Raw genomic sequence first — 9379 nt, 5'->3', positions numbered from 1 at the left:
GTTTATGTCAATCAAGTATTCACACCTCAAATTATCCTTCCCAATCTCTGTGCTTACTGTTAATACCTGCAGTTCAGCTACTGTACTTAAAAAAAATAAATAAATCTAATCTTCAGTGGTGGCTGACTGAAACCTCAAACTTGTGGTTGTGTTGCGGTTAAACCCTATGGAATAACTAAATCTAGTCTTTTATTAAGGAAACATTATTTTTCCATTTTCCTTTATTTAATCATACTAAAACCACGTAGAGATCACGACTTCATTTGTAATGGGTTCCACTGAAAGGCTGAAAATCTGCCTTTCAGTGAAACAGAAGATAAGTTACAGTAAAAAGGAATAGAATAGAATAGAATAGAATAGACTTTATTGGAAGTTCCAGTTCCAGAAAAACTCATTTGCTCTTTTGTCGGTCATGTGGGTGTGAGTAATGAAAGAATCTGCACTAACCCGTTCAAGGTGTTTACGTGGCAAAATGGACACTTGTTCATGCAAATGGCCTTTCATGTCTTAAATAACCAATAGGAACCTCCAAACAAACTTGTTTATATAGTTTAAGATTGGTTTTAATTCAATCAAATCTACCTTTTTTTGTGTGCTAGGTGCAAATTTCATTAACTTTAGAAGGCGAGTGCCCTGTAATTTAAATTACATTAAATGTGTATCTTTAGATTACTGTCATCACCGGCAGTGATAACTACAATAGGAGTTGCATAAAATTCTGAAAAATCCTATTTTAATTTCATATTTTTTAATTAGAAATATCATAAAGGAACTTGTTAAAATGAGTTGAATACAGCTGGAGTTAAAACATTTAACTCCAGTGTCATTATTTATCACTGCAAAAACACAAAAAGTATTTTTGGTCTACTTTCTAGTCCAAATATCTTTGTACACTTAAAATAAGACACAACAAACTTGTATAATATTCTAAAACGTTACTTGTAAGTTAGTTTTTAACTAAACAAGTCCTTAATATGTAATTAAATATGAACTAGCTCCACTGGCAGATTATTTCACTTATAACAAGACCATGTTACAAGTGAAAAAAATCTGCCTGTGAAACTAGTTCTTATTCATCAGTACCAATTAATTATTGACTTAAAACAAGCTCCTATATCTTCCTGAAAAGTTAATTGCAAGTTAAGTTTTGTCTTATTACAACTGTACTGTAACTAGACCACAAACACTTGGTAAAATTTTACAATTTAAACAGTGCTTGGTGAAAACTAAATATGTTTAAAAAAATGCTCACATTGCAGTAAGCTGATGAGAGTAAACTGTGGCCCATCAGAATAAAATTTTAAATATAAACACTAGAAGATCTTAGAGTTTAAAACACAAAAGTTTCTGAAAAATTAGATCCTAAAATCTTAAAAATTTCTTCTATTTGAAATGAAGACAGCGACAGCTTACAGTACATTTCTAAAAATGGCTTCAAACAAACGGAAACATTTGGCTCTTTTACACATTTATAAGCACAGGGGCAAGACTTCTCTATACCTCAGTCACCTTGTCAACCTGTGTATGAAAATATCTCAAAAAACTAATGTGAGCTGACTTGTCTTGGCAGCAGGTGAGAGTCAAACAACTGGGCCTCAACAACAGGACATTGACCCCAGTCACTGCAACAAATACTTTTGAAAAAAAAAAAAAAGAAGAAAAAAATGTGTGAAGAATGAAGTCAATGTTTCGGAATTACCCAAACAATGTAAACATCGCTCTAATCGAAGTGCCAGGTGCCCTTAAGATAGATGAGAACTGATAAAAGCAAACATGAAGCGGCACCGGGCCAAGAAATGCTCCATGTTGACGTGAGAGACAGGTGACGGCGAAGAACGAGATATGTGTGCTAAAGCAGGTTGGACCACTCACTGACTTATGTGATCCACATTGTTTGTCGCCAGCCTGACTGGTTTATTCTTTGTGTGTGCTGAAGTGAATAGTTACACTTTCCATTTGCCATATATCTTTAGGACAGGGTTGTGTTTTTTACCCTCGGCTTTGTCAAGAGTACGACCCACAAAGCAGTGCTTCAGCTCTAGACTGAGGGAGAGGGCTCCGACTTTTGTGACAACAAAACCATGGAGTGATTCTGATGAGTACAATCACAAGTAAACAAATGAAGGCAACATATTGTTCTTTACAATAACTAGACTGTATTAAACAATAGGCCATATGAAGAAATAAACACTGCTTTTTAAAAAGGAAGCATAGTGTCAAACCTGATGCGTACGTAAAAGTTCCAGAAAAATGTAACTGGTTTCTTTTGCATTTCAGTTTTTAATATCAGAATGACTTTCTTTTAAGTCGGGCTTCTTTGTTTTAACTGTTTTTATAAAAAAAAATATATATATACTCAAAGAGTGAAAACTTTAGCAAAGTTAGCAAAACTTTTTGCTAACTTTTACAAAGTAATAAGTATATTACATTGTAATATACTTATTTCAATGTAATAAATATGGCAAAAATTGCATCCATTAAACAAGGGCAACCTAAACAAAACTTGCTTAGAACCACAAAAGCTACAGTTGAAACCAGAAGTTTAAATACCCCTTAAGATATGAAGGGGTGGCCAGGAGTGAGGATGAGGGAGAAACGGACAGACAAGAGGACAGGGGGGAAGGTAAAGACAATGAAGATAAAGATAAAGATGAGAGAAAAGCAGACAATGCTTCTGTTATGTGTCATTGGTAACAGTTACAAGCTGGAACGGTAAGCCCAGTCAACCAGATCCAAAATTCACTGTGAAACAGTGCTTGAACCATGTATGTCTTGGCCTTTCAAAAGCTGTGGTACCAGAAATTTCCATGGCTCCATGTCGGTCTTGACCTTGAGGGCGTGGTGTGTTTTTTCTACTCCAAAGCCTTTAATTGTCAAACATCACCTCTCACCATGAATGCAGATGCAGCATTCTTTGGAACAAAGCATACAAACAATTTACCGTGCGAGAGAGATCTGCTAGTCATAAGACTGTCATGACAACACATTTATGAAGATCGGTCAGTACGGGTTCAGAAATGCATGTAGGAATCAGCAAGGTGATGTCTTTTGAATGATATGCAGATGTTTTCCAGGCAGGGTTTGCCTTTCAGGGGCCATGAAAGTGGTGAGGGAAATATTGAGCAGGATCTGAATTACAGAGGATGATCTCTGTCAATCAAGAGGTAGAAAGCATGGAAATGTTGCCGAGTCTTCGGTGCACTTTGGAAAAAAATGGGGAGTTGGAGATTCTAAAAATGTCCCTCCAGAGAAGCATACACACCTTTACTGGAGTGCTTTCAGCTGTCGCCTGTCAGTTGCAAAACAAGAGATGCAGGGACTTTTCAGGGTCCTTACTCAAAGGCAACAAAGCTGCGTGAGACTCTCCATTTCACTCCTATTGCCTCTCCTTGTATCTGTATCCCGTCTGTATCTCACAGGTACTGCGTCTGCACATATAAGTGTCCTCTCCTTATTACGACAGGACTAAATTCTTCAAAGTCTTGGACGCTCATAATGTGTAGTTTCAGAAGAGCACAAAGGAATGGAAATGTTAAGACATCTGGAACAAGTTATTTTCACAAGATAGACATACTGTGGTCAGTACCCAGAATTCAGCCCAGACATCCTTAAAGTTCAGCTTGCATTTAGGACTAAGTAACCCTTCAAAACAAAATAGCGTATCTTCTGATAATAAGAGGAAATCAACACATTTTCTTTATTGAAATGTTTACAAAAAGAAAATCCTGAAAAGAAACTGGTAAAAAAAACAACAACAAAAAAACTCATCAATTTTATGTAAAGAAAGAAGATACAATAGAGAACATACTGCTAGGTTCAATTTACTGAAGAGGGAGATTTCAGTTATACATATTTAATGAATAAACACAAAAGCCAGTTTTTAAATGTTTGACCTATTGATTACCTGCCGGTCAAGGGAAAAGTGTGCAGGTTTTCTGCTGACTGACTTGCTACATTCCTTCCCCCCCAGCAGGTTTTGATGCAGCCAAACAGACAACCCGGATCTGATGAAGTCATCTATGTACTTTGTATCTTAGTCAAACTGTGCTGTATGACAAGGGTGTCAACATTCTCACAGCACATCACCAAGACATGCAAAGTGAACACATAAAGAATTGCAGGAATGTCACAAACCAATGTTGAAATAAAGGCAACCTGTCAGAGAGACACTCGTTTGCGTCAATGGTTGCTGTTTGACAGGTCTGTCCAATTTCACTACTGTTGCTTAGTTTCATGCTAATTTGTTATTGCTTTGACAACATGGGGGCACGAATGGGGTGGAGAAATAAAAACAGTCTTCATCTGCAAACAATCTGATGGAATGACCTGCAAGAATGGCAGAATTACATAAATAAGTTGGAGACTGACTATGAGGAACTAGAAGTTGTTTGAGGTTTGCTATTTTATATTTGTTTAAGACGATATTCAGGCCAGCCTTGGGCAAATAAGGCGCAAGGCTGATCTCATGTGGCATGTTGGTATCAAGGTAGAATTACAATATTTGGTTGGGAAAAACAAACAAAAAAAGCTTAGCAATGCTTTAAGGCAGGGTTGTCAAACTCATTTTTGTTTTGGGCCACATCAAGATCACAAACATCCTCAAAAGGCCAGTTAAGGCAGAATGTATTGCAAAAGTTACCCATTAACTGTTCTGATATTAATAGATAGCTGTATGCGTTCGATGAGTGGTCTCCTTTAAACCAAATACTGAACATGTTTTCCCATTAATGTAATGTGGCAGCATACAGATAAAAAGTGCTTTTATTTGAATGATAAAATAATACTTAAGCACACAACTGTTATGTTTAAAGTTAAATATTTTTGTCCTTATAGAGTCTAGAGCAGTGTTTCTCAATCTTTTTTGGGCCAGCGCCCCCTATCCACCATTCAGGTCCCTTACCGCACCCATCAAAAAAGATGTAGGCTACTTGCACTGAATATTATTTTATGATTAATATTCCTAACATTATTGTTGCTGTCTTGAGTCGTATTGTTGTTTATTGTTATTGGGTGCTGGTCCTTTCAAACTTTTGCCATTATATATATTTTTTTATTTCTTTTTCTTTTCATATCCGACTTTTTGGATATGAAAAGACAAAGATAAGAGAAAGAAAAATAAAGAGCTGTTCCTACAACATGTTTATTCACAGTGACTTTCTCCCTTTAGTATGTAAATGTTGGTTTATAAGCTAAAATTATAAGGTTAGCTAAAATGCACATGTGTTTTTAGCACATAAAAACCATATGTGCTATCACTACCATATTGTCTAACATTGACTTACTCCATTCATTATGTTAAGTTTAGCTTTAATACGAAAAGTAGCTAAAGTGCTAATCTTAGCTTAATTGCTACCATAAGTATGTCAGCTATCACTAGCATATTGACTAATATTTACTTATTCCATTCAGTATGCAAACCTTAGTATATAAATCAAACTTGGCTAAAATGCCACAGTTAGCTAAAATGCTATCAGTAGCTTGTGGATTACCACTAGTATGTTGACTAACATTAACCTATACTCCATTTGGTATGCAAGCATTGGTTTATGGGATAAAATGGTGAGATTAGCATGTGGCCTCTCAATCTCAATTGACTAACACTGACTTACTCTGTTCAATATGTTTTACAACTGAGTTTATTGCAATGTTTCACATTTGCCGATAGGAACAAATGTTAAAATTAGTAGTCTTCCAGAAGTAGCCTACTGGAAGGTGTGTTACACCAGTAAATATCTGCTATCCAGGTAATTTCTCATACTTAATGAATACAACACCCGGAACATCAAAACCACAATTGGTGAAAATAGTATACAATTTTATAAACTTCATAAAAAATAATATAAATAATCTGAATTATTTATCTGATGAAAGATATACTGGCATGTTTTAAATACATATGTATATGCTATTTTTTTATCAGAGAAAAATGGCTGGAAGTTGACAAGTAGCAAAATGTGGATACAAACTGTCAAACTGCTCCCAAGTCTTTGTTATATTTCTTCTGAATGTTCTTTATTTAGATTTTTAAAATGATTCACTGTTTATTGTTTTTTTTTTGTTTTGTTTTGTTTTTTTTAAATCTGCTGCCGCGATTCATTAAATTTCATTAGAAACAGTGAAATTTGAACTTATTTGTAATGTTGGTGGGAACAGGGAGTTCACAAGCAGTTGGCTAGTCAAGCATTTCTCAACCCTGTGCCTTCAGGTGTTGCTCTGTGCTTAACATGCCTTCCCTAAAGCAATGAATTAACTCACAAGCATGACGTCTGATTATGGAAAAGCACTGTAACTATCTGTCAACATAAACACAGGAATTTGAAGCAGAAAAGCATGTAAAAGAAGGACCAGCATCAGAAAACACCAGTTTCACACTGCTATTAGAAAATATTCCACTCATAAGAAGATGATGTTTTTCCAGAGCAGACTATCCACATTTTTTTTTCCAAAATGTTTCTTGTAAAAGTTTTAGGGCTGATTCATCTTTGCAAATTTGGAACACATCATTGTTACGTTCAAAAATTGACATATGAACATTAATCCAGCTCATGATGTGGTGACAGGGAAAACAATATGTGTTTTGTACTCCATTGTCCTTCCACAGCACACACATGTGGTCAGGTTAAGTTAACTGATGATTCTAGATCAAGTTTAAGAGTGAGTGCAAGCAATGTAGCTGGAAGAAAAAAACAAAAAACAGGTGTACACTGAAACTTCTCATACTCATTCTTCAGTGTCAGCATGAGTGTGGTCTCAATGGAATGAGTTCAAATCAGCTATAGGAAATAGAACAAACTGAAATCTTACAGAATTGACAAAACTGTACAAATGGACAATACTCTTAAATGCCTCAACTTTTACCAATAATGTACTAAATTTCTGGTTATAAATCTTAGCAGAAATAATGCCTATTTTGAGTATAAATGTTGGAATTAGCTGAAAACTTTGATTACAAAAAAACAGAAGAAGTCAAATGAAGAACAAAAAATTCAAAGCTAAAAAAATAACATCATTTGAAATAACTGGATACAACAGTTTGTGGAAAACCGAAAAGATTTAAAGGGTTGAGTATGAGTGTGAGTGTGGTCTATGCAAGAGTGGAAACAGGTGTTCTATCAGCTATGATAATCAGTCAGCACCAATATTTTATTAACAAACATAAATATGTTTGCAAAAGTTGCAGCTGTCCTCTCCAAACTGATATGTGCTCCAAGTCCCTGCTTTTGAGCTGAGTTATAAAAGCTGTTCATTTCCAAAGCCTAAAGTTGTATAAAGTATGAAAATACTTAACAGTAGTATTTTCATACTTTATACAGCACCATCAAGGTGTGGTGGAGTCAGGCATCCTGTCAGTCTGGTCTGTTTCCACTGAACAGGTGTTAATGGAAATATTTACACATGTTTTGTTGTTTAACTGCTTCCATACAAGTGAATGCCAACCAAATACATGTTATTATTTTATTTCATATTCCTTTAACCACAATTGAGAGAAAAAGCAACAGTGGCGAAAGGAAGAATTTTTAAAGCAATCACAGAGTCACTGCAAAAAAAATCAGCATTTGAGAAAAAAAAATCTAAGAAATGTCATGAGATAGTATTATGTGGAAAACCCCATGTGACTCAAGTTTTAAAGCCCTGAGACACCCATGTGTAAAGGCTTAAGCAGTAGTTTTAAGTGGAAAAGTTATCTTTGTGCATTTCAGTACAATAAGCTGGCAGAACAATACCAAGAGGTGGAAAGCTCTAGTCATGAACATGCATGCTGTGTGTGGATTAAACCTGTTCCTTTTGACTAGTTTCCTCTCATGGCTTAGCCATGACAGTCATAATGAGATTATTTTTCTCATTGTGGAATGAAAAGTTGTGTTTTCTTTTTGTTGTAGCATAAAAAGAACAGCAAGGAAAGAAAAAAGTAAACCTGTCAATCTTCCTTCACTACTCTAAGCTCCTTCTAAAGTTAACCAAGCCTACTAGTGTTACAATACAAACGAAGAGAGAAGTGCCGATCCGAACGAGGCAAATTTACTTGAGTCCATCAAAACCACAACCTCAAGGTTCTCCATTGCTCAGTCTCTCTGGAAACCTTATTTAGAAAGTATTTTGCACAGTCACACCTTGCCCACATTCTTGGCTATATTCACGGCCGCAAGATTAAGGAATAGACCATAAATGGAGATGCTCCAAACTGGGGTATAACCAATCCAAACATTAACCAGTTACAGTGAGGCTGAACAATGGAGAAGTGACCTAACATTGTCTAGAACATACTCACATGACTGAGAAGACAGAGAATCTATGAGAGGCTTGTAATTCTCAGAGCCCCTGGGAAACAGAGGAACATGGAGAACCTAATTTTCCTAAATCCTTCCTGGGAACTCTGGGAATATTATCGGGGCGATGGGGGATTAGCAGCATCTGTATTGTCATTCTCATGACTGTTGGTTAGATGATGGGGCATAGGAATGTGGGCTAGGCTGTATATGCTAGGATTCAGGTTTGATGTGAAGGTGTAACCCAATCATTAGAAAATCTAATGATCCAACTATGTGACAACGATTGCGATGGCAGCAGATGCTGAGGTGGAGAATGGCAGACCAGGGATTCTTGTTCTACTAAATCTCTGAGTACAAGTCTCAGCATCTACTTCACCTATCTAGGGGAATCCAAATACAAGATGATCAGCAGGTTGGAGTGAATGTCTTAATTGAATTAAAATATGATCATTAGGGATTACTGGAAGCTAACAGGAACTGGACAGAAAGGTATGACAAAAAACGGAGCAAAGTTGGCAAGTATATAAACTGAACACGATGCTGAACACCTGTCAGGAATCCGAGTCTGGAGTCAAGTGAGGAAGGATGATTAGAAGTAATGACTAAGCACAAACAAATACATGGAGACGGTGACATTAGAAAAATAAGATCTAAACAGAAAAAAGCAAAACAACCAAACAGGACAAGCCCAAAATAAGTCAACCTGAAATACCAGAAATACTAAACACAGCAAGAAGACGTACAAACTGTTCTACAATGAGAAGAACAACGCAAACTTTGCGATGACCAACTACACTCCGCCTTTGTAATAAGGTGTGGTCCAACGATGTCTAGGCTTGCCTGTGTTAGGTAGGTATTAATTAGAAACCAAGGAAAACAATGGGGCAAAATGAAAATCCACTGACAAACCAGTTTTCTGCATTTTTGTGTTTGGTTTTGAATGTCGCTTGTACATTGCTTTATTTTATTATCACATCCTGGGGCAAAAAAGACACAGTTAGAGTGTTTTGACCTGTCAGGAAAAATCTTCTCTATTTGGTTGAAAGAGTGTCAACAAAAAGGTGCAGCATAATACCAGAGTTCGATATTAAAACCTCTTGCATCACTAT

General features: G+C 36.1%; 1 protein-coding gene across 1 annotated transcript in view; it reads left to right on the top strand.

The window, feature by feature from the left end:
* The first annotated feature begins 8045 nt into the window (after positions 1–8045).
* The window catches only part of LOC103153167 (apolipoprotein L6-like), a 9069-nt gene continuing 7735 nt past the window's right edge, over positions 8046–9379 (top strand). The window contains exon 1 of the mRNA XM_007573981.2: positions 8046–8051. The gene's annotated coding sequence lies outside the window, so the exon portion shown is untranslated. The remainder of the gene's footprint in view (positions 8052–9379) is intronic.

This window comes from Poecilia formosa, unplaced genomic scaffold (genome assembly GCF_000485575.1).
Source record: "Poecilia formosa unplaced genomic scaffold, Poecilia_formosa-5.1.2 Scaffold341, whole genome shotgun sequence".
Lineage (NCBI taxonomy): Eukaryota > Metazoa > Chordata > Actinopteri > Cyprinodontiformes > Poeciliidae > Poecilia > Poecilia formosa.
The sequence above is the reverse complement of the archived record's forward strand: the minus strand, read 5'-3'. Positions and strand labels throughout refer to the sequence as shown.